The following is a 25,619-nucleotide window of genomic DNA, read 5'->3' as shown; positions in this document are numbered from 1 at the left end:
TGATTAGGGAGTTGATAAACAGGGGAGAGCGCTACACTTTTCCTTGGTAGGAGCTTGTGCACATGGAGGGTGATTATGCGCAGGACTTGCTTCCCTCTATGGCTCCTCCACCCCGTCTTCCTGAGGTATGATTTCTTTTGAGATTTTTGTTACTAGTCTCTGTTTAAATAGTCGAATAACTTGATTATTCGATCATATTTTCAGACGGCTGTTCGCCCTGTGGGGAGGATCGAGATTCCACCTCAGTCTGTCCGCTACCAGGGGCCGATTGGTATTACCGAGGACCATATTGCTGACGCGCTAGAGGGTTACAGACAAGCGCAGGAGTCTCTGCCCGAGGTCTTTGAGCCGGTAAGTTTTTTGATGCGTTATTCATCCTTTTATCACCGCTTGTTACTGATTTTTCTTTGTTTTATCCTCAGCCTAACCGCTCGGAGATGATGGGATTCATGAAGCTGGTTGACGCCCTGAAGTACTGCATCATCAAGCTTCGACGTGGTGCGAGTTGTCGGAGCAGTTCTAGCGATGTTCTTGAGGTAGCCTCATTTTTTTTTTTTTTTTTTACTTCTACCATTTGTTTTTATTTTGCATTTTTTGACGCCTTTTGATTTTGTATCTTTCAGGAGCAACAGAGGTCCCGCTCGCGCTCGAGGCATAGAGGCTCGGACGAGGAGGAGCTTGGTCGTGGTAGACGATCTCCTGGGATTCATCGGCATTCTCAGTCTCAGCGAGAGCCTCAGATTACTCATCCATTTCAGGAGGCTCAGTGGCAGCAGCCTCAGTCTCCCAGCGCTTTCCGGGTCAGAGCCAGGGGCAGCGACAGTCATTTTCACAGCCTTCACAGCCTAAGTTTAGGCCTTTTTTGACTCCCGTGGATCCTGGTTTATTTTCAGCTTCATCGTCTGGGATTCCTCCACCGGTGTCGGGCTTGTTCTCAGTTCCGATGTATGGGATGATGCCTCTATCGACGATTCCCGTGTCTTTGAGTCAGTCTACACCGCTTGCCGGTTGGACGGGTCCTGCCTTGAGTTTGACTACTGCTGGAGTCACAGGGACTAGTAGGGACACTACTCCCTGTACTCGGATGATGGCGGGACTCTTTGGCTCACCGTTCTCGTATTCACAGGGAGATGAGACTGATTCTGGTTCTGCAGACTTTTGACCGAGGGTCTTTATTTGTACATACTATGATGACACTTGACGCTGTTTATTTATTATGACTCATTTTATACATTATTCACAGTTTATGTATTTATTAGTGTGTGTTAGTGTGTGCTTGAGACTCATTGTGTGTGATCGTGTATTTATTAATGACGCGACAAAAAACGTAATTGGAGTAAGTTGAGGGTACCGACCTTCCCCAAAAGAAAAAAGAAATAAAAAGACAAGTAAAAATAAATAGAATAAATAAGTAAATAAAATGATAAAGAGAAATAAAAAAATAAAATATTAAAGTGATGAATAAATAAATAAAATAAAATGAGATGATAAAGATGATAATAATAAAAATAAAAATAAAAGTAAAAAAGTTGAGAATTTTATTAGGGATAAAACTCTCAGAAAACTGAAAAATAAACGGTGAAGATAAAATACTAAAAAAAATCCGGATAGATACGGAAAAGATGAAAAAAGAAAACTTGGGGTGCCGTGACACGGCACTGTACACCGTGTCACGGCAAAAACTGCCGTGTCGCGGCAAAAGTTCTCGTGACACGGTGGGATTTCCCGTGTCACGGTACGCGTATTCAACAGCGGTGTGGTTTACGCGTATGAAAAGATAATTTCTGAATAGTTCCGAGTGCTTTTGCTATAAAATAGGACCAATATATTCATGATATGCATAATTACGAAACACAAAATAATTAGAATTTCATATTTCAACAATAATGTCTCAGAATTTTGATAATACATTGCGCGACTGGTCTTATTCTTTGACCAATGCAGACAAAAGAGAGTTAGAATTATTTCATGTCAGGGGTTTACTAGCCCTGCGACATGTAGCTATTGAACATGATTTTCATAGTGCAACATTAGATTATTGGAGTCCAGAAACACATTGTTTTAAATTTGATTACGATGAAATCTGTCCCCTGCCGGAGGAATTAGGTGCAATCTTTGGATTTCCTACTAGAAATCTTATTGCCATGCCTACCCTGCGTGAATATTATTACCAAGATTTTGAACGCCACCTGAATCTAACAGATCCAGATTTAAATAGAATTGTATGTGGTAATGAGGTAGACTTAGAAAAACTTGCAAATTTATATTTTAATCTCCCTATCTCTGAGTCTTATAATGTATATCATAGAAGGGCATATATTTTTTGCATGTTTAGCAAGCTTTTATTTGCAAACGATAGAGTAGGACATGCTTGTCTAGCGTCTGTGCTTGAACATGTCGAATCTGGGAGATCTCCTATGCCTACGTGCCTTGGAGAAACATTTCGTGGCCTTGACGAAGCAAAAGCTGACCGGAAAGGCATCAGGAAGGGCTCTCTGGTAGTGCTGCAGGTAAAAATACGCTCCGAGTAGCTCCCGTGACACAAAACAGGCACCGTGTCACGGTGGGTATCTGCCGTGACACGGTGTAGTCTGCCGTGTCACGGGAATCTGGAGTTTTTTTTTTTTTTTTTTTTTTTTTTTTTTTTTTTTATCAACGACTGATATTATTATTATTATTATTATTTTTTTTTTGCAGATTTGGTTGATGGAGCGTTTAGAATTATTTGAAGCCCCCGACGATGTTGAAAAATATGGCCCTAACGACCTAGTCCGCAGGAAAAAGAATTACTCTGTGAACATGTCGTATGAAGATTGGAAAAATTTCTTTGCAAAGAGGGAATTTTCCATTCGTTGGGTGGTGCCTTGGTGGAGGCTTACTAGGATGGTTGGCACGAATGATACTCCATATTGCCGTGTTCCTAGTTCTCAAAACTGACTTTTTATTGTCCTTCTTGACTGATGGGGCGGCAGTATGGACTTGAACAAGTAGTTCCACGCTATAAAGATAGTCCTCGTGAAGTATCGTTGCATGAAAGTAACGTTCACAAGTACAAGACTTACTGGATTGGAAGACCTTTGTGGACCGTTTCTGCAAGTGACCAAGCTCCTCCTCCTTCATCTAGTGCATACAAGGCATGGTTGAACCCTAGAAGTAGGAGGGAACGATTCGGATCACGCCAAGTCTGATGTGAAGAGTCGTCTTGGAACTAAGAAAGCACCTCCTAAAGATCGTCTAGGTCCAAGAACACAAGGGATAGAGTTTAAGACTCCTATAATGCCGAAAAGGAAGAGTTATGTGAAAGGGAAGGGTAAAGAGAAGATGGTCTATAGAGAGAAAAAATCGAAGAATTTTAAGAAAGGTGAAAGGGGTGAAAGTTCTACTAGGGGTGTGATGGTTCGGGCTACAAAAGACACATTAATGGTGAAGGCCGACCTAAGTAACAAAGAGAAGGATATTCCTAAAGTGAAGAGGGATTAGATCAGTATTGCTTTGCTTTGATGATTTATAATTTTTTATTTAAATAAGGCGTATGATGCCAATAATTGTAGTCACATTTATTTCAATAATAGCATATTTATTTCAGCCTTAAATAAAAAATTACAATGACTTTTATTTTATTTTATTTTATTTTTTATTATTTATTTATCCGAGTCAAGGAGTCGGACGCAATGGAAGAATGAAAATACAAACCTCGAACAAATGATGAAATCGCAAAGAATGCGTCACTAAAAAAAATCAGAAAACTTGAAATTCCACCGTGTCACGGTGAAAAATCCCGTGACACGTTGCAGATTCCCGCGTCACGACAATTTTTTTTTGCGCTCAGGTCCACCGCGCCACGGTGGACTGTACCGTGACACGGTGGAATGTCCCGTGTCGCGGCAGAAATCCTTTTTTTTTTTTTTTTTTTTTTTGTCGTGACGCAATGCATAACTGGCGCGTATACTTGATCGACAGAGGGAGGATTTTTATTTTTTAAAGTGGTCGGACCCCCTTGAGAGGTTGCCTACGTATCCTTAAAAAGGAAACAGGCCAAACGTAGCTCTATTGGGTCATGAACCCATGCGACTAGGCATAGAATTTCTTGAGTTGATCCAAGTTGGTTAAATTGTGGAAACCGTTACCGTCCATGTCTACCAATTTTGCCGCTCCGCCAGACAAGATGGCTTTAACAATGTACGGGCCTGACCAATTCGGTCTGAATTTTCCTCTTGGATCTAACACATGTTTACGAAGTGCCTTAAGCACCAGGTCACCCTCTTTGATGTTCCTAGTCTTGAATTTTTTATTAAAATGTCGCGCCATACGCTGTTGGTAGGTTTGGACATGATGCAAAGCTGCCAAGCGTTTTTCATCAAGTAAGACTAGTTCATCATATCTTGCTCTAATCCAGTCGACTTCATCTAGTTGGCTTTCCAATGCGATTCGAAGAGAAGGGATTTCGAGTTCTATTGGTTTTACAGTTTCAACTCCATAAACCAGAGAGAAAGGAGTAGCCCCCGTTGATGTACGAACAGAGGTTCGATAACCCCAAAGGGCGAAATGTAGCTTACTTGGCCAATCCTTGTAATTTTCTGTCATCTTTTCGATGATAGTTTTCACATTTTTATTGGCCGATTCGACCGCACCATTTGTTTGTGGTCTGTAAGGTGATGATCTGTGATGCTTGATATGATATTTCTGTAATAATTCCGTGCATTCGGCTTGGAAATGTGTTCCATTATCACTGATCATCTCATGTGGTACCCCATAGCGACATATGATATTTTTCTCAATGAATTAAGCTACGTGTTTCGCCGTTAGCTTAGCATGTGAGGCAGCTTCGACCCATTTGGTGAAATAGTCGATTGCTACGAGGATGAATTCATGCCCCCCTTGTCCTGGTGGTGTTATTTTTCCAATGATGTCGATGCCCCAAGTGGAGAAAGGCCATGGAGAAGTATATGTGTAGAGAAGCGAAGGTGGAACATGCAGTGAATTTGCGTAGACTTGACACTTCATACATTTCTTGACGTATTCGTGACAATCTTTCTCCATAGTAGTTCAATAATAACCTTGCCGTTGAATCTTTTGGACTAACATCTTTGCATTCATGTGCGTTCCACATATACCAGCATGAAGGTTTTCCATGGTTTTATGTGCTTCTTTCTTGGCTATGCATAAGAGATTTCTCCCCATTGCAGTTCTCTTGTGGAGTTCTCCCCTGATGAGCACGTACTGTGAGGCCAGGAGCCTCAAAGCACGACATGCCCTTTTATCAGTATTAGGAGGGTATTCTCCTCTTGTCGCATAATTAAGGATATCTGTATACCATGGCTCTTCATCTTCTTCTTGTGGTTCTTGTTCATCATCGAGTGCGTGCACATAAGCCGATTCATATCTTCTTTCTATGGTCAGTGGCTTTCTGATTGTATCAGTTGGAATTCGCACCATTGATGCTAATTTAGCTAGTGCGTCGGCGAATTGGTTTTCTTCTCTCGGCAAATACGTATATTCCACTTCATCTAGTTGCTCCGTGAGAGTTTCTAAATGAGCTTGATACGTAGCGAGACTTTCACTTCTCACTTTCCATCTCTTGGAGATTTGGTTAATGATTAGTGAAGAATCACCGTAGATTCTGAGCTTCTTAATTCCCAAGGCGACAACTGTTTCTAACCCCAAGATACATGCTTCATATTCTGCGGCATTGTTGCTGACATCGAAGTCGAGCTTCATGGAAATTAGGATGTGCTCTTCATTGGGTGATACAAGCAAGACTCCTACACCACATCCTTTTTGGTTTGAAGCTCCATCAAAATAGAGCGTCCAACTATCATCTTCGGTCATGAGTAAATTTTCGTCAGGGAAATCGAACTCATCTTCTTCTTTCTCAACTTCTTCTAATGGAAAGTCTGCTAAGAAATCAGAAACCGCAGAACCTTTGATGGCCTTTTGTGGTACAAATCTCAAGTCAAACTGAGCAAGATTGACTATCCACCTTGATAATCTGCCATTGAGTGTCGCTTTTTCGAACAAGTATTTGAGAGGATCCATCTTGGACATGACATGCACTGTATGAGTGAGCATGTAATGTCTTAGTTTCTGTGCGGCCCACACAAGTGCGAGACACAATTTTTCAAGTGGTGTGTATCGTGTCTCATATCCTTTAAGATTCTTAATTAAGTAGTAGATTGCATTCTCCTTGCTTTCGATCTCTTGTACTAGCATTTCCCCCATCGTTTCTCTTGTGACCGTAAGGTAGAGTCGAAGAGGAAAGTCAGGTATTGCTGGCGCTAGAACGGGTGGGTTTGCCAGGTACTCTTTGATTTTATCTAAATCTGTTTGGCAATCGTCATCCCATGTGACTGGGACATTTTTCTTAAGCTTCTTGAATATAGGTTCACATATCGCTGTGAGCTTTGATATGAACCTACTTATATGCAACCTTCCAATGAAACCTCGAATCTCCTTCTCATTCTTGGGCGGTGGCATGACCATGATCGCCTTTACTTTTGTGGGATCTATTTCAATCCCTCGAGAACTGATCACGTATCCAAGTAATTTGCCTGACGTGACTCCGAATGCACATTTTGCTGGATTTAATCTCATGTTGTACTTGCGGAGTCTCTCAAAGAAGTTGCGAAGTGTAATAATATGTCCTGGGCGATCTTTAGACTTAACGATTATATCATCGACATAGACCTCCACCTCTTTGTGCATCATGTCATGTAACAATGCTGTAGCTGCTCTTTGGTAGGTGGCACCCGCATTTTTCAACCCGAATGTCATTACCGTATAGCAATATGTACCCCATTGCGTGATGAATGTGGTTTTCTCCATATCTTCTTTGGCCATCAATACTTAATTATATCCGTCTTAACCGTCCATGAATGATAGGAGTGCACGGTTTGCTGTGTTATCGACCAGAATGTCAATGTGAGGTAGAGGGAACCCATCTTTCGGGCTTGCTTTATTGAGGTCCCTGTAATCAACACACATTTTGACCCTTCCATCCTTCTTTGGAACTGGAACCACATTTGCTATCCATTCTGGATACTTGGATACTTTGATGAAACCTGCGGCCAATTGCTTTCTGATTTCTTCTTTGATTTTGAGAGCCACATCCGGTTTCATATGGCGCAACTTTTGTTTGACAGGCTTCATACCTGGAATGAGTGGTATCGTATGCTGAGCTATATCCCTGTCAATTCCTGGCATATCTTGGTATGACCAAGAAAATACATCAACAAATTAACTAAGCAAGTTAATTATCTCTTTGTGTTCATCTTGACTTAGTGTTAATCCAATTTTTACTTCTTTAACAGTCGTATCATTGGAAATGTCAACTGTTTCTGTATCTTTGATGGCTGATGTTTTTATTTTTCGCTAATACATCATTTTATTAAATTCATTGGCTAATACACGCATCATAAGAAAAGGTACTCATTTTATTGAATTCATTGGCTAATACATCAAGAGGGGCAAGGTCGGCTGCGACCTCACCGAAATTATTTGGACTAGAAAGAGTGGACTCAACAAGAGACTCAGGATTGAACTCTATAGCAGAAAGAGGGTTGGCCTCAGACTCTAAGGACTCGTTTACAGACTTAGACTCAGACTCGGACTCGGACCTAGACGACTCAGACTCATCAAACATAAGACCTTCGCCAGCGGTTATTTCCAACTTCTCTCCACTTGGCGTAGTGATCCTCAATGTCTTGCGCCATCCCCTTGAAATATTATCAGCTTGGACGATCAATTCGGAGGGATCAAAATCCTTGTTTGCTATAACAGCTTGAACGGGCTCGGAATTATCATTGCAGATGGACTTAGACTCATTCTTCTCCATTCCAAAAAGCAGGTTGATGCCTAGATCATCAGAGCTTGGGCTAGCTGGTTTCTCAGTTGTGAAGAGCTCTTCGTCATCATCAAGAAAGTCACAATCGAGGAACATCTCGAATCCTGGTTCACGCATCCCATCGTGGACGAATGGTTCAGGGAATTCATAGCACGGAAAATCTTCCCCTTCCTTGATGTACTGTCCATTGAGTGTTAATGGATATGGATCCATGGCAATTTCCTTCTTCATGATTCGAGCGTTATTGCGAGCCTTCATATTCGATAGAGCTTGTTTCACATCTTCTTTTGTTGGCTTGAATCCCAAGCCAAAAGTATCCTTCTTGAGTGCACCAGGATGGCCCCAAGATTTAGCCATTTTCTTTTTGAGCCCAAGGGTCATTCCAGGGAAGTGACCTTGCTTCTTCAGAATGGCATTGATATTGGTGTTTGAATAGGGGTCGAAGTCAAGATGGAACATTTCCTCTTCTTCAATCACGAGAACATCATCGAGTGAAAAATCCCAAAGATCTTCGTCTTCTTTGTCGTGCTCGACATGGACGATAGGAGTGTCGATAACTTGAATGCGCATAGGAGAGGAATCAATGGTAATTGGAACCCCTCCAACTATGGCTTTCACTTTTTGGTGCAGCGATGATGGAATCGCCTTTAGCTCATGAAGCCAAGGGCGTCCTAACAACAGATTGAAGGAGGCCTTAATGTCTACTACCTGAAACTTAGTGCGATGTTCAATGGCCCTAGTAGTTATGTTCAGTATGATAGTACCCAAGGCTTGACGGCGATTATTATCATAAGCGCGAATCCCTTGAGTGGAGGGAGTCAATTCTTCATTCTTATGCCCAACTTCTTTGCAGTACGGAGTGGGCACACATTGATTGCAGAGCCATTATCAACCAGGCTCATAGGAACATTCATCTGCCTACACACCACAGTGAGGTGTAAGGCCTTATTATGTTGGTCCCCTTCTGGGGGCAGATCCTTGTCAGAAAACGAAATCAGATTGCTAGTACTTGGCAATTCAGTAGTGAGAAAGTTGACCAGTCCTTGAGGAGTCATGTCATCATCAACTCCTATTTTCACCAGAGCATTCATCACAGCCTTTCGATGCTCATGGGAGGTGGCCAAAAACTTCCATACATTCATCTCCACCTTGGTCATTTGCAATTGTTTGACCACATCGCTGTTCACAGGGTCGATGGGATCAAATATCGGATGTGATTGTGGTGGAGGTGGATTAGGTTGTTGCAACCGTCCACTTCTAGTGAGAACCTTGACCGCAAAGTCCCCCCAAACATCTTCACTTGTGCCAAGAGATGAACAGGCTATATCCTTGAGATAGACGTCTTCATCGTCACTATCCCAAATTCCATTTACTTCGTCAGAACTCGAGACAAATACAACTTCCGGCAGAGGTTCATTCATAGGTTGAATGAGTATTGACGGATCAAAGGAGACTTCGTCTCCCATGATAGCCAAAGCATCAGAAAGAGGATCTGTTTGAATGTTAGGCTTCTTAGCCCCTGGAGGGACAGGAAGTTAATTAGCATCAATTAGGTCTTGGATTGCATCCTTCAACCTCCAACACTTCTCAGTATTATGACCCTTGCCTTGATGAAACTTAGAATAAGCATTGGGGTCATAGCTAGCGGTCCTATTCTCTGGTTGAGGCTCTGAAAATGGTCCAATTGGCATAATCAGTCCTTGACCATGCAAACGGTCATAAGCAGCATCATAAGTCATTCCTAAAGGCGTGTAAACCCTCCTTTGCCTTTGGAATCTTTGAGGAGGAGCATTAAGGGCCAGCACATCATTGCTATTGATATTGTTGGTAGCATTATTGGGCTTAGAAGACGAAGAAGAAGGAGTGTCGTTCTTCTTCTTTTTCCAAGTGTTGTTATTATTGTTGCTACCAGCAGTCTTCATTAGTTCGTCCTTGATATTAATTCCAATATCGTATACAACTTTAAAGGTACTCAGAGGCAAAGACTTCAAGTGTTGCTTATACTTATGAGTCAGATTGGCGATGAACAAGCGAACCATCTCCTTTTCCTTGGGGGGATCCACCAAGAGCGCATCTGTTTCCCTCCACCTGATTAAGTAAGTGGTGAAGCCTTCATTCTCTTTTTGTTTGAGAATGGAGAGTTCACGTTCAGAAGTCTTGGCCTGAATGTTACACTTGTAACGATTCATAAAGCTTTCAGCAACATCCTCCCAGGTCGCGACATGTTTGGATTCCAAAGAATAGAACCATTGTTGACAGGCATGTTCCAAGTAAAGAGGGAACACCGTAGGGAAGAGTGTCACATCTACTCCCTTAAGAGCCATAGTTGCAGAAAAATCCTTCAAATGGAAAAGCGGATTATCAGTAGGCTTGAATTTGGGAATATCAGCAGTGGAAAACTTCTCAAGAAGCTTGTCCCTTATGGACGAAGAGGTGACAGGCTGTTCCACATAAGTGAATTCTTCAGAAATCTTGCTCATCTGTTCCTTAATCTTGTCCATTGCAGCGGTAGTGACATTGTTTTGATTATCTTGCTCTATCGTGCTGACTCTAGTGGTGAGTGTCTGCATCATGTTAGACAACTTTTCAATTGTCTTGTTGAGGTTCTCGATGTCTTCCATAGTAGCCATTGGTTGAAAGTAGACTGGAGATGGATCTTGTGGAGATGATTGAGGTGGTTTCCTTGTACGCCTCTTTGGTATAAGAGGTTGTTGAGGTATTGACTCGAACCGTAACAATCTACCCCTGCTTCTTGACCAAGTGCTGTGACATCGAAACAAACACACCTTTAATGACCACGCTTAACCTTAACCCATCCGGAAAAAAAGAAAAAAGATTTTTTTTTTTGAAATTCTACTTTTTTATTTTTTTTATTATTAAAAAAAATATGGGAGGATATCATCCGACTTACTCCGAAAAAAGAAACGACACAAAAACAAGACTATCAAAAAATACGGTCAAAAAGTAATGCACGACTAAGGAAAAAAGTGTGTGAACACAATATGTGAGTGATTAAGTGAGGTTATGGACGCGTGTTTTGACCGTATAGCTAGACATGACACCAAACTGGACACAACATCCACATACGTATGTAAAAAAAAACCGAAAAAAGACTGACAGGACACTTTTCCTGGGCACCGTGTCACGGTGCTGAATGTCGTGACACGGTGCAGTCTACCGTCAGACGGTCGAAAGCCCCGTGTCAAGACACTGTTCACCGTGGCGCGGCAGAACATGCCGTGTCACGGTGCGCAGTTCCAGGTCAGTTTTGTGATTTTTCCAAATTTTAATTAATTTTAGGTCCGTACTAATTACTATGTGAGAATAAAAACCCTCGGTCATGGGTTAAACAAAAGAGTAAACACATGAAGGTTAGCACCAAACAATCACATAGCATTTAGGCACGATGATGTAAAATAAGTTCGCAACCTAGAGTCAAGATCTATGTTCAACTATTGGTCAAGCTTTGGGTGTCAAAAGGGTACCATGGTTAAGAGTTTGGACGCGTTACCAAGGCAACCTCCCTTGAGGGTGTATGCCAACGGGCGGCTCCGCGAGTTCGTGATGAAATCGAACTCGACTCCATGGTTTGGGTGGATTTAATAACTCGGATGAACCCTTATTGCCATGAGCGTTTTTGGGTTGATAGAGCTTAAATCCCCCGAGGCTAGGACGTATGTAGAACACATACATTTTTTTCAGAAAAATCAAAGGAAGTTGACTGTGAGAAGAGAAAATAAGCCACCGGACTGATTTTAGGACTGATGTGACACGGCAAAGATTCCCGTGCCACGGTACGGCACACCGTCAGACGGTGCACTGTACCGTGACACGGTAGTCAGAAAATCTGACTGGTGCCCTGTTTTCCTTCGTACGCAATCAAGTTACTCATTTTTTCCTACGGGACAGACCTAAATGTGACGTTAAAACGTCTATGCATATGCAAAAATGCCAAATTAATCACAGGAATATTTTTCAAGAATCTTTCAAGTCTCATCCACTCATCTTAATTAAATATCGATCACTCAAATCGATAAATAACCAAGAATCCTCCCCATCGGAGTCGCCAAATTGTAGGCGTCGCTCGAAGTGCGCCTAGTTAAAGCATGTTGTGAATATGCTTGGCACTCTTAGGAAGTAGGAATTGACATATACGATTAGGGACAAGGAAAGTAGGGAGCCGCCAACAAGTTTTTAAGGAACTTGTAAACCATTCACGGATCATAAAAAGGCAACCACGATAAGGGACAACGATAGGCAACAATGATTGTGAAGGTTACACCCCATTCATAATACATGAGATTACTAACTCCATATGGTTCGGAATCACGAAAGGAGGATCGGGGATGATGGTACGAAGTGAGTCATGGAGTCACATTCGCCCGTATTGACCTCTACTCGATTCTTATAGTGAAAAATGATTCCTGCAATCTCAAAGGCATACAAACAAAAATTCAATTTGCTCCAAACTATTATTATGCTAAATTGGCTGAATATTAATGCAACACATAATTCTAAAATATCGTGATCACTTGATTAAACAACAAGATTAAAAAGGAACCTAAACCGGTTGTCCAAATTATCTTATTAGGCGTGATTTTTAATTACATATTCCCTTTAAACATGTAATATGGTTATGAGATAAAAATAATAGAATAAACATTAATATTTGAAGCAATTTAACAATAATTCCAACAATATAAAATCTTTAGAAAAATAATAGAAATAAAAGGAACATAATTCTTACTTTGATTCTATTTGTTTAAAACTAAAAAATAATAAACGAGTTAGTAACTTCAAGGAAATAATAATAAAACAATAATTAAATTAAATTAAATATAGTAGAGTTGATTTGGGGCTAAACCCTCAAACAGTTCTACCTTTCACGCCTTGGCTTAAGGACAGAACTACGAGTAAAGTATGGACTCCTTTGAGCACTTGAAGAAGGAATTTTGAAATGAGAATGGTAGGCTAGTATTTAGGCTAAAGCATAGAAAAGAGAAAAATAAAACTAGAGAATTAATTGATGCCCCGTACATCAGAAATGAGGGGGTATTTATAGAGAAAATGTGCTGAGTGAGCACACGGAACCCTAAAATGATAAAAACCCTAAAAAAAATCCCGCGACACGGCAATCTGTACCGTGACACGGGAAGTCCCACCGACAGAGGGGAAACATTTCCGTGACACCGTGCATTTTTAGTGTGACGCGGGAAATTTTTAGCAAATAAGGAAGAAAACGCGTTAAGGGTTTACGCGGAAAAGACACGGAAATTCCCGTGTCACGGCAGATTTCCCGTGTCACGGGAAATCCCACCGTCAGACGGGAATGATTCCCGTGACACGGTGGGTATCTGCCGTGGCGCGGGAATTTCCAGCCTGCTTTTCCGTCTAAATACATTTTTAACCCTAATTTCGTTCAGCATATTAAGTGTCGATTGATAATTTCGGGCCATGTTCTAATTTATTATTATTTGGGCTAAAATAAGAAAATAATTAAATAAAATAAATAAAAGGTTTGGGCCAATAATAAAATAATAAAATAAAAAAGGTTTGGGCTAAAATTAAATAATAAGTTTGGGCTGAAATTAAAACTATGCTTTTACCAAACATCAAGACAAATCCATGGACTGTTCAAAAATATGAATTTAATCAAATACGATTTTTTTAAGCACTCTCGGGATAAATACTGAACCCGACCAATAGTGGCGGTGAAAGGTTGTTCATCATCGGGTTTGGTTTTGGGGAGACATTTTTAGGTGTCTACAAAGGGTTATATAAAAAATTGCTACATCTAGTTCGAGGTATTATCTTTATTCCTTTCTTAATTTCCTTAATTATTGTGTTTGTTTTCATGTGATGTTACCAATAGGGGTAATGTAGACACCCATTTGTGTATCCCCAAAACCAAACCCAGTGATGAGTACCTCTCGCGTCGAATCATAATCGAATGAAGTGAAAGTGTGGAAAGTTTAGTGTTGCGGATAGTTTTAATTTCTTTTCTCTTCTCTTTGTTTTTGAAAACTTATTTTAAGAAAATAGCCAATCTAGTTTGGTTGGTCCATGATATGGGTCCAATAGTAGTGTAGTTGGATAGGGCTTGACAAGAGCTTTCCATTGATATATTATAAGCCCAATTCCGATGAATATTGAGGAAGTTATGACCAATTTACTAAATTGGGCCCGGTTTGAGCCTTATATACGGCCCAATGATCTAGGGGAGGGCCTAATATAGATTTATCATTCCTAATGCAATTAGGAATGGTTTTAGTCTTTTAGATTCTTCTAGAAGGTTCTTTTCATTCCTAATTCAATTAACATTGATAAATTGACTTTTGTTGACTTTTCAGAGTTTTAATTAAAATCAAAGAACGTTTTTTGAGGAAAATACGATTTTATCCTCCTGTACGGCAAGTTTTATTAGATTTTAAGAAAACGCGTGAATTTTTGAATCAGCGCCAAACGCCAGCTGTAGCGCCTGGCGCTAGCATTGGCGCCTGACGCTAATGTTGGCGTCTAGCGCCAATAGCCAGCGTTGACGCTAATTTAGTTTTATCTGCGCTAGAACTCTATTTTGATATTTTATCTTTTTGGCTGATTTTCTTTATAAATAACGTCGTAAAAACTCCGTTTTGATTCACCAAAAAATATTCACCAATTCTCATCAACATTCATATACAATCACCTATAATCATCGATTCTCTCTATTTTCACCAACTCTCATCAAGATTCTCTTGCTTACTCTTTCTCTCTCTCTCTCTCTCTCTCTTTTTTAAACTAGCCTCTCAAATACAAAATTCCACATTCATTAAGACTTAGAAACACCTAGCCATATTCGAAGTTGCCTTCGCCCTAGACGTGAAAGGTTTAATTTATGAGGGTTTGGTCCCAAATCTCTATTTCAATTATTTAATTTAATTGTTTTGTTTATTATTTTCCTTGAATTTACTAACGTATGTATTTTGTTATTAGAAAGAGGTACGAGGCATCAAAGTAAGTATTTTAATGATTTTTATTGATGTTATGATATAGAGTTCATGCTTAGGTTGTTATTATGATTCCTAGTATCATGTCTAGGGTAAATTTAATATTAAGTATGATTAAAAGTATGATGCCTTTTATGTTCTTCCTAATATTTATGATTGTTAATATCATGTTAGGGCTAAATATATGATTTTTGTTATTTAGTGACATGCTAAGGTTTGTTATTAATCTTGTTAGTATCATAGTATCATGCCTAAGATCTTGCTATTTTTATTATGCTTTAACATGATTCATGATTATTATTATGATAATGATTTTATTATTCTTATGATTATAATTTTATTATTTATTTGGATTATTATGTTGCTTGATATATTTTATTGTTATTGCTTGATCACACCTGTTATGCTTGTTTAAAGGGAATTTGTACTTGTAATCACGCTTAATAAGATAATTAATAATCTTGTTTAGGGTTAATATGATTATAATTCAAGTGACCGCCAATAATAGATTTATTTGTGCATTATATTCAACCAACATAGATAAACAGGTTTAGGGTAAACCTATTGCTTGTATGTTAGTCAGAAAGCGCACATGAATACGATCAGAATAAAGTAGAGGCCTATTATTAGGGCAGGTTCAATCTCTTTTAGGTTGGATTTGTACCTTCATCCCCGAACCCTATTTGGTTCAAGAACTTATGGAGTTGACGATCTCTTGCATCGTTAAGGGGTGTAACCTTCACCCTGTGAACGGTTTATAAGTTCCTAAAACTTGTTGGCGACTCTTTTGCTCTATCTTCTTTCCCTTTGGACGCCACCGTACTTTAGTGTATGATCACAGTGGGGTTCAAGCCAGGGGATTAACGCTTGAAATATTCCCTACATTTTTTGGCGACTCCACTGGGGAGGATTTCTATTTTAATTCCTGAATTTGTTTCAGCAATGATTTAGAATGAGTGGATGAGACTCGAAACGTTCTAAGTATTTCATGTGCGTAATTTTGATTAACATTATTGTCATATGCATAAAAAAGATCTCATTAGATAGACCATCCATAATGAGTTAAAAACATAGGATTTTACACGTAGGAAATTTGAGAAATATCTTTCACAACTAGGACCGAAATAACACTGCGTGAAACTGGAAAATTTTATCGAGCACAGAAAGCTGCTGAGGCATGTAAGAATTAGCGTCAGCGAACGGAAGCTAGCGCCAGACATTTAACTGTAGCGCCAGACAACAGCTCTGTCGCAGGCGCTGCAGCTAAATCTTGGCGCCAACCTCTGGTTGCTGGCGCCAAATTCTTCCAATACCGAGCCAGAAATATGTGTTCTAATTTCGACCAGTTTTTCGCATTGTTTACTCGATCCTACTTCCTGGTTGATTATTTCTCACTTTTCTGAAACTCATATGTGTTCTATATATGGACATCACCCTCTGGGAATTCATGCTCCATCTACCTGATTGAACGCTTTGAGCAACAAAGGGTACATCCGAGAATGTTTAATTCACCAAACCATGGAAGCGAGTTTTTCTAAAACTCGCGGTGTCTCATCCACTAGCGCCAACCCTTCACGGTTAGGCTTCTGCGCGGTGCATCTAGAAAATTAACCATGGACCCTCTATTGACTAAACCATATCCCGAACTTTAGAGAACTAGAGCCATGGTTAGGTTGCAAACTCATTGCATCATATTGTGCCTACTTGACTAATTGTGCATATATATGTTTTCTTAACCGTTTGTTTGACTTGTGTTGAGATTTAATAAATTAATGACTTAAAGAACTTTGCCTAATTAATTAATTGATTAATTAATTTGAGTAAATAAAGTCTAATATTTTAATCAAAATTGACCTAGTACGACTTTAGGCATGCCCTTGTTGATTAATAACATCGAAAACAGTATCAGATTGAAGCACCAGCATTGGCGCCAAAAGATGAGCTGTAGCGCCACTCTGTGGGGTGTGGCGCCTGGCGAAATCTCTGTCATCTGGCGCTACACTACATAGTGCGACGCCAGTCCTGTCATTTTGCCGACAGTTCGGATTATTGGTCGAGTCATCACATAGTGTCTAATTAACCAGTTTGCCAATTAATTCGGTTAATTTTTGCTGTCAATAGTACTTGGTTGAGTCATTAATTGAGTTTAGGCACTAAGTCCCATGGTCTTACACAAGAGTCCAAACATGTCACTTACACTCAACGCACACACCAATACACACACTTTGACCATGTCTAAGAGAGTCTTTTTTTAGGGGGGTAAGTCGGATATTAATCCTCCATTTCTTCTAAAAAAATACTATACTTAGCTCTTAAAAATATACACATTATTTTTGCTTATTTTTGCCAAAAATATGCACCCATTTTTTTTTCCTCTTTAAAAAACCGTAAAGTCAATTTGATTCGAGTCAAGTAATTAAAACGCAAAATGGTTTAAATTACAGCGCGTGGTCAAGAAAGGAAGGACGGTTAATCAAAGACAACCTTTTCGTACAAGTCCAACTTTTCGACAAACCATAGCTCGTAAGAGGAAAGCTAGGACACTAATGGCAACACAAGAAGAAGTCAATGAGCTTAGGAAACAACTGGTTACCGTGACTGAGGCACTGAAGCTCCTCAAACTTAAGATCGATGATCTCGTGAAACAACAACAGATGGACCTCATGCAAGAGAGTCTAAGCAAGCTATCTAGAGACTACAAGTTTCAGGGGCTTACTTTACAACGGGTCTCGGTGGACAAAGATCTTCTTCCGCAGAAGTTCAATGCCAACGACATCCCAAAAATTCAAAGCAACTGATAACCCTTATTTTCATTTAAGAGCCTTCGAAACAATAATGAGTATTAAGGGTATTGATAAGAAGGTTTTCCCCTCTCTGTTCTCACTATCTCTTGAGACCGTTTGCCAACAATGGTTCTTTTCTCTCGAGAAAGAAAAGACCTCTACATGGGAGTCCATAGAAAACGCTTTCGTTGATAGATACAAGTGCAACATTCAAGTTGAGACTGGCCATAGAGAACTTGAAATCCTCAAGCAGAAAGAGAACGAAGGCTTCACCTCTTTCTTTAACAAATGGAGAGAAACCTCAGCTAAGATGATTGAGGTGCCAAGTGAAAAAGAGTCTGTAAGGTTGTTCATCAAAAACCTTCAAGAAAAATATTCCAAGCATCTCAAGTATCAAAATAATCTCCATACCTTCAAGGCCGTCTACGACATTGGGATCAATATTGAAGACGACCTGGCGAAGTTAAAAGCTGCCAACAATAACTCCAACAGTAGCTGGAAAGGAAAGAAGAACGACAATCCTTCTTCTTCCAAAACCACCCACTTAAACAACGTTAGCACTTTTAATTTAGGTGAAGTCCTTGCTATGAACAATTAAGGACAAAAGAAACCATTTAGGAGAAACTTTACTCCTATTGGCATGAGTTATGACATTGCATTTGATCGATTAAATGCAAAAGGTCTTATAACTCCTATTGGACCATTTAGGGACCCACCAGTCGAAAAGAGGTCGGCTAATTGGAACCCCAATGCACACTGTAAGTATCACCAAGGTAGGGGCCATCTCACCGAAAACTGTTGGAAGCTTAAGGAAGCTATCCAAGACCTAATCGATAACCACAAACTACCATTGCCCCCTACCAGTAAGAAGCCAAGCATTGATAATGCGCCTTTCGCTCACTCCTTGGCTATCTCTGATGAGGAAAATGAGGTTGACCCCTCGTCTCTCATTAAACCTGTCAAAGAAATCCATGCCATTGAAGGAGAAGAGAAGATATTCTTTGACGCCATGGATAGCCTTCCAGAACTGGCAAGTAAAGAAGACATACAATCGCTCACACTGTCTATGATAGAAGGATCACACTTGCTATGTGAAACTCTCAAAGCTATAAAGGAACTTCAAAAGAAATATGACGAGGTTCCACCCTCGAAAAGTAAACCCATGAGAGAATTCACACCCATGGGAATGACCTATGATGCTACTTTTGATCATCTCTATGATCAAGGACTAATCAAACCTATTGGTCCTACAGAGGATCCAACACCAGAAAAGCGATCTCCAACGTGGGATCCTAAATCCTATTGCAAGTACCATCAAGGAAACGGTCATACCATAAATGAATGCTACAGATTTCAAAACCTCATTCAAGATCTTGTGGAAGCCAATAAGATCTCATTACCTCTAGCTAACAAGGGAACGACTTATGAGGCAAAGCGTTTTCCATTACAAGTCACTGAAAAACCCAAGAAGAGTAATAGAATTTACACTCCAATTGGGATCCCATATGCACAAATGTTCGAAATACTCTCCGAGAGTGGCGAGATCAAACCTCTTGAACCGAGAACATTCGAATCATTGAAAAGGACAAATAGATATTACTGTTAGTATTATCAATCAGGGGGTCACACTATCGAAAACTGTTTCAAATTCAAGGATTTAGTTCAGAAAATGATTGATGAAAAGAAACTAGTCCAACTTCCACAAGAAGACGATGCAACCATTAATGGAGTTTGAGATAGTGATGAAGAAGATGTCTACTTAAAAGATATAGTAGGGTCTCCACCGTCTGTGTCGTACGCCATGGATGACTTTTGGACTGAAGAAGACTCATCGATAGACGTCCTCACAAGATCCGGGAGAATGCAAACTCCCGTTACAACACAACCTATGCCGACCACACAACAAGTTCCCATACCTATCATTGAAGACAACGATATCGTTAAGCAGTTTAAGAAGACAAAAGTTGAGATGAACGTATGGAAACTTTTGGCGACATCTCGAGAACATAGGTTGGCTGTAATGAATGCCTTGGACAAAATTGGGATAGATTCTGACACTACTCCTGAGGGGTTAGCCAACTTCCTCACAAGTGATCTTCCTAGTCCAATTAATTTGATCACCTTTTCTGACAAGGATTTACCTCCAGAAGGTGACAAACATTACAAGGCATTAAACCTCACGGTAGTTTGCAAGAGAATGAATGTCCCTATGTAAGCGTCGCTCGAAGTGCTCCTACGTTAAAAGCATGTTGTGAATATGCTTGGCACTCTTAGGAAGTGGGAATTGACATATACGATTAGGGACAAGGAAAGTAGGGAGCCGCCAACAAGTTTTTAAGGAACTTGTAAACCGTTCACGGATCATAAAAGGCAACCACGATAAGGGACAACGATAGGCAACAACGATTGACCCGTGAAAGTTACACCCCATTCATAATCCATGAGATTACTAACTCCAAATGGTTCGGAACCACGAAAGGAGGATCGGGGATGATGGTACGAAGTGAGCCATGGAGTCACATTCGCCCGTATTGGCCTCTACTCGATTCTTATATTGAAAAGCATTCCTGTGATCTCAAAGGCATACAAACAAAATATTCAATTTGTTACAATCTATTATTAAGCTAAATTGGTTTAATATTAATGCAACACATAATTCTAAAATATTGTGATCACTTGATTTAATAACAAGATTAAAAAGGAACCTAAACCAGTTGTCCAAATTATCTTATTAGGCGTGATTTTCAATTACATATTCCCTTTAAACACGCAATATGGTGATCATAAAAATAATAGAATAAACATTAATATTGGAAGCAATTTAACAATAAATTGTTAGTCAAATCAAATAATAATAATAACCTAATCATGATGCTAGCAATATAAAAATAAAATCAGAGTAATTAAATTAATTAGTCACATTCTGCGCGTTCCTTTAAATTGCTACATCATGAATAAACTGTTAGTAACTTCAATAAAAATATAAAGCAAATAGAAATGAAATTAAAAAGTAGAGTTGATTTTGTCCAAACCCTAAGTTATTTGTACCTTTCACGCCCTCGGGTTAAGTATAGACTCCTTGGAGTGCTTAGGGGAATTGTTGTGGAAGAATAAGGAGGCTAGAAATTAGGTTAAAGAGGGAGAAGAGAATGATTTTTGGTGTAAGGTGAGAGAGAATGATTATTGCTGCCCCGTACATCAGAAATGAGGGGGTATATATAGAGAAAATGTGCTGAGGGAGCACACGAAACCCTAAAATGATAAAAACCCTAAAAAAGTATCATGCGACACCGAAAAGTGTACCGCGACACGGGAAATCCCACCGTCAGACGGGAAACTTTCTCGTGACACGGTACAAATTTGCGTGACACGGGAAATATTTAGGTTATGGAAAGTGGATGAAAACGCGTTTAGAGATTACGCGGAGAAAACACGGAGCAATCCCGTGGCACGGGATGTGCACCGTGACACGGGAAGAAATGCCGTGACATGGCATTGTCCACCGTGGCACAATGCAGTATTCCGTGTCACGGTGTAAAAAGTACTCGAAAATTACACGGAATATTCCTGTGTCACAGAATGGGCACCGTGACACGGGAAATTGCACCATGACACGGTGCAAAATCCCGTGACACGGGAAGAAAATTGTGCAGAATTACAAAAAAAAGGCACCGTGTCACGAGAATAAGCCCCGTGACACGTCAGCTTTTGCCGCGTAGCGGCATTTTTGCTGCTGCGCGGTAATTTCAGTTTTTTACCCGTTTTTAAAATAATCATAACTTTTGATCCGTAACTTGGAATAAGGCATATAATATATCATTGGAAATATTATCAAGTCTAATTTCCAACCCAATGGGAATTATGTCAAAATGATATGTAGATTTTAAGATATGGCTGTTTTAGTGGAAGGGTGTCGGTTTTAGGTCGAGTTTAGTGTTTTGCTCATATCTTTTTCGTTATAGCTCGTAATTGGGCTTATGATATATGGATGGAAAGATTATTTAAAGGCCTATCCAACAAAATATAATTGGATCAAAATTGTATATCCATAAAATCAGTTTCTCTCAGTTTTGCGATGTGGACACGAAAAGTTGAAAATAGGTTATGGTTAAGGGAAATGAGCTAGAAATTGGATTGATTCATGAAATATATTGGATAGAACATGGATTTAAGCACTCCAAAGATTAAATACTCAACTCGACCAATAATGGCGGTGAAAGGTGTTCATCAACGGGTTTGGTTTTGGGGAGACATTTTTAGGTGTCTACAGAAGCCCCCACTTTGACTGAGTTTGTAGAAACATCAGTTTCGAAAACGATAGTCAAAGTAGCCGATAGGGACGAAGAATGATTTAAGACGTTCTGCGATCCTAAATCACTCTTTATACGCCGATACCTGCAGAAAAATGTTAGTTTCACAAATAAAAGAGTAAAAGGATAGAATACGTATCTGGCACCAGTGTATCGGTGACAAATGAATTTGGAAGCTTCCTATGCTTGAAGGAATCCACCGGATGACATTTGTTAAAACGCTTTTCATGCCTTAGGAAAGCCGACTGAGTAGTTTGGTAGTTTTCTAAGCCTGAAGAAACCTACCGGATGATACTTTCCATGCCTGAGGAAAGTCGACGTATGAATTTGGTGTCATTCTATGCTTGAAGAAATCCACCGATGATGCTTTCCATGCTTGAGGAAAGCCGACAAAAGAATTTGGCGGTTTTCTATACTTGAAGATAAATCCGCCGATAACGCTTTCCAAGCTTGAGGAAAGCCGACTTGGCGGTTTTCTATACTTGAAGAAAAATCCACCTATAACGCTTTCCAAGCTTGAGGAAAGCCGACTTGGCGTTTTTCTATACTTGAAGAAAAATCCACCGATAACGCTTTCCAAGCTTGAGGAAAGCCGACTTGGCGGTTTTCTATACTTGAAGAAAAATCCACCGATAACTCTTTCCAAGCTTGAGGAAAGTCGACAGATGATGAGATTGCAAGTCTCTATGTATCGAGAACCTCGCCGTGAAATGATGGTGGTTCGATTGTCCCCGAATGTGGGTTGTAGTTGGTTTGCTTGTCCCCGAATGTGGGCTGTAGATGGTCTGTTTGTCCCCGAACATGGGCTGTAATTGAGACCTGCAAAAAAAAATTTGCCAATGGACTCGTATATATTGTGATTGACTTAACCACTGACTTGATCAAGTTTGACTTGATGTGACATGACATGTGTATGACTTGTGAGTGTGTGTGTTTATATGTGTGTGTGCAGACACAAGAAAACGAAGATGCAAAAGTAAAAATTTTCCGTCAATTTTTTTCATGAGTGGAGGGTACCGACTTTCTCCCGAAAAAGAAAGATGTGAAAACGGAACTTTTATTTTTGAACTTCCCTCGATGAGAAAATTTTGAAATTTCTTTTTTTATTTTTTTTATCTTTTTATTTTTGTTATTTTTTTTTAAACTTCCCGAAAAGAAAAGACGCAAAAAAGAAGTTTTGAACTTCCTCGTTGAGCAAGACAAAATGAATCGCATGGATTGGATTGCATTTCTTGAAAGTAATGTATGCATGATGCATGTCCTTAGGCCAGGAGGCTAAGGACAATTACATCATGTGACACAATGAATGAACTTAGATAATAGAGCTAAGCATCATTTATGGTGTAAAGAAACGATCTTGAACATCACTTAGGTCTGTAAGCTAAGCACGTATACAGATGAAGTGATTATTGCATAATGAGCATTGCCCAGGTCAAGGAGCTACGCACGATATGCTTTGTATGATTAAAAATCATTGATATATAAATGTTTCTTAGCACATTATGCGATGCATGAAACAATGAATATTTCTCAGGTCAGGAAGCTAAGCAAGTATACAATGTTTCTTCTAATAAATGTTGTCTTTAAATATGATGAAACATGCACAGTAGGAAAACAAGATTTCATAATAAAGGGTTCCTGAAGAGAAGGATGATATGGATATGGATGTGTGAGTGAAGTGTGTGAATGTGATACTGAGGCTGGCTGCAAGGGTTATGGCGATGGAAAGAGATGTGAGAAGCGTCAAAGATGATGACTCTTTAGGCTAGGTAGGCTAAATGATGTGGGTTCAAGCCCCCAAGTCTAGCTCTAAATGGGTAGGGGTAAGCATTGGATATTCTTTGACTCGATCATGCATGGATATGAATATGAATGTGGATATAAATGTGAATGTGGCCGCACCTCGATGTGAGGTTGCCTACGTATCCGTTCGGAATCAGGTCGAACGTAGCTCTAACCGAACTTTGCACAAGTGTATGTACACCTCAAAGAGGTCTTTCAAGGGTTGTAATGTGGTTAAGTTGATGGTTTAAGGGAGAAAGGGGTAAAAGGCTCAAGACCCGAGAAAAGCTCCCAAGATGTGTAATTGTGAATTTTAAAATTTTGAATTTTTGCAAGTTTATTTTCAGTATATTTTTTCCTTTTTTTTTATTCTTTTGAATCAATGTAGGAAATCTCAGATCATGCGGTCCATCACTCACTTAGCATTCATGTTTCTCAGGCACGGTACCAAGCACTCGATGAGAGACGCAATTTGAGACATGTTCATATCAAAGACATTGGAACACTTGCCTTTAGACATTGTTTTATTGTTGTTTTGCTGCTTTTTTTTTACTTGCTTTTTGGATGTTATACAATTACACATCTTCCAATCCCAGGGTTAAGTGATTGTGGGTTGAAGAAATGAAGGCCAAACATTAGACGAGGCTCAAAATGGTTGATGAAGAAATGGAATGTGATTGAACGGTTAACAGGGAATGACAGGGTTGCTAAGGTGCCTCAAGTCATTGGTGTACCTTGGTTTTAGTTCGGTAATTGATTTTTTATTTTTTATTTTATTTTATTTATATTTTTTTTTTGAGAATGAATGAATGAATGAATGAATGAAAAATTCTATGATCGAGATGTAAAGGAAAAATTGCTCATTTTATTAATGGAAAAGGTGAACGAAACACATGAAACATATAAAAAATTCAAAGTGGAAAACCTATGCTACACATGAATGGGGGAATGGAGATGAATGATAAAGAAAGAAATCATGAAATCTTGCACGAAGGATCTGTGTGCCTTGTATTCATTACTTCTTGCCGCCTGGAGGGACAAGAAGTTTGTTTGCATCCACCAAGTCTTGAATGACGTCCTTCAAATTCCAACATTGCTCCGTAGTGTGGCCCCTTCCTTGATGGTACTTGCAATGGGCATTGGGATTCCATTTGGCGCTCCTTTCTTCAGGTTTTGGCTCTAGAAATGGTCCAATAGGTGTGATCAAGCCTTGACCGTAAAGGAGATCAAAGGCCGCATCATAAGTCATTCCTAAAGGGGTGTAAGTTCTTTTCTTCTTGGTTAATGGAGCATCAAGACCTAACACTTCATTGATATCAACTTGGCTTATATTGTTGGTAGTATTTTCGTGCTTAGAAGACAAAGAAGAAGGATGGTCGTTCTTCTTGTTTTTCCAAGTGTTATTATTGTTACTACCAGCTGTCTTTATTAGCACATCCTCGATATTGATGCCAATGTCGTATACAGCTTCGAAATTGTTCAGTGGAAGAAATTTGAGGTGTTCCCTATATTTATGAGTCAGATTTTGAATAAAGAGGCGAACCATCTCTCTTTCTTTGGGAGGATCTACCAAGAGTGAAGCTGTTTCCCTCCACCTGTTCAGGTAAGCGGTGAAGCCTTCATTCTCTTTCTATTTGAGAATGGAGAGTTCACGTTCAGAAGTTTTGGTTTGAATGTTACATTTGTAACGATTCATGAAACTGTCGGTGACATCTTGCCAAGTCGTAGTATGCTTGGAATCTAAGGAATAAAACCATTGTTGGCAAGCATGTTCTAAGGAGAGAGGGAACATCGTAGGGAAGAGTATTACGTCCAATCCCTTAAGAGCCATGGTTGCAGAGAACGCCTTCAAATGGAATATTGGATTGTCAGTAGGCTTGAAATTTGGAATATCAGCAGTGGAGAACTTTTCAGGGAG

Source organism: Chenopodium quinoa, unplaced genomic scaffold, assembly GCF_001683475.1.
Source record: "Chenopodium quinoa cultivar QQ74 unplaced genomic scaffold, ASM168347v1, whole genome shotgun sequence".
NCBI classification, from domain to species: domain Eukaryota; kingdom Viridiplantae; phylum Streptophyta; class Magnoliopsida; order Caryophyllales; family Amaranthaceae; genus Chenopodium; species Chenopodium quinoa.
Note: the sequence above shows the minus strand (reverse complement) of the source record.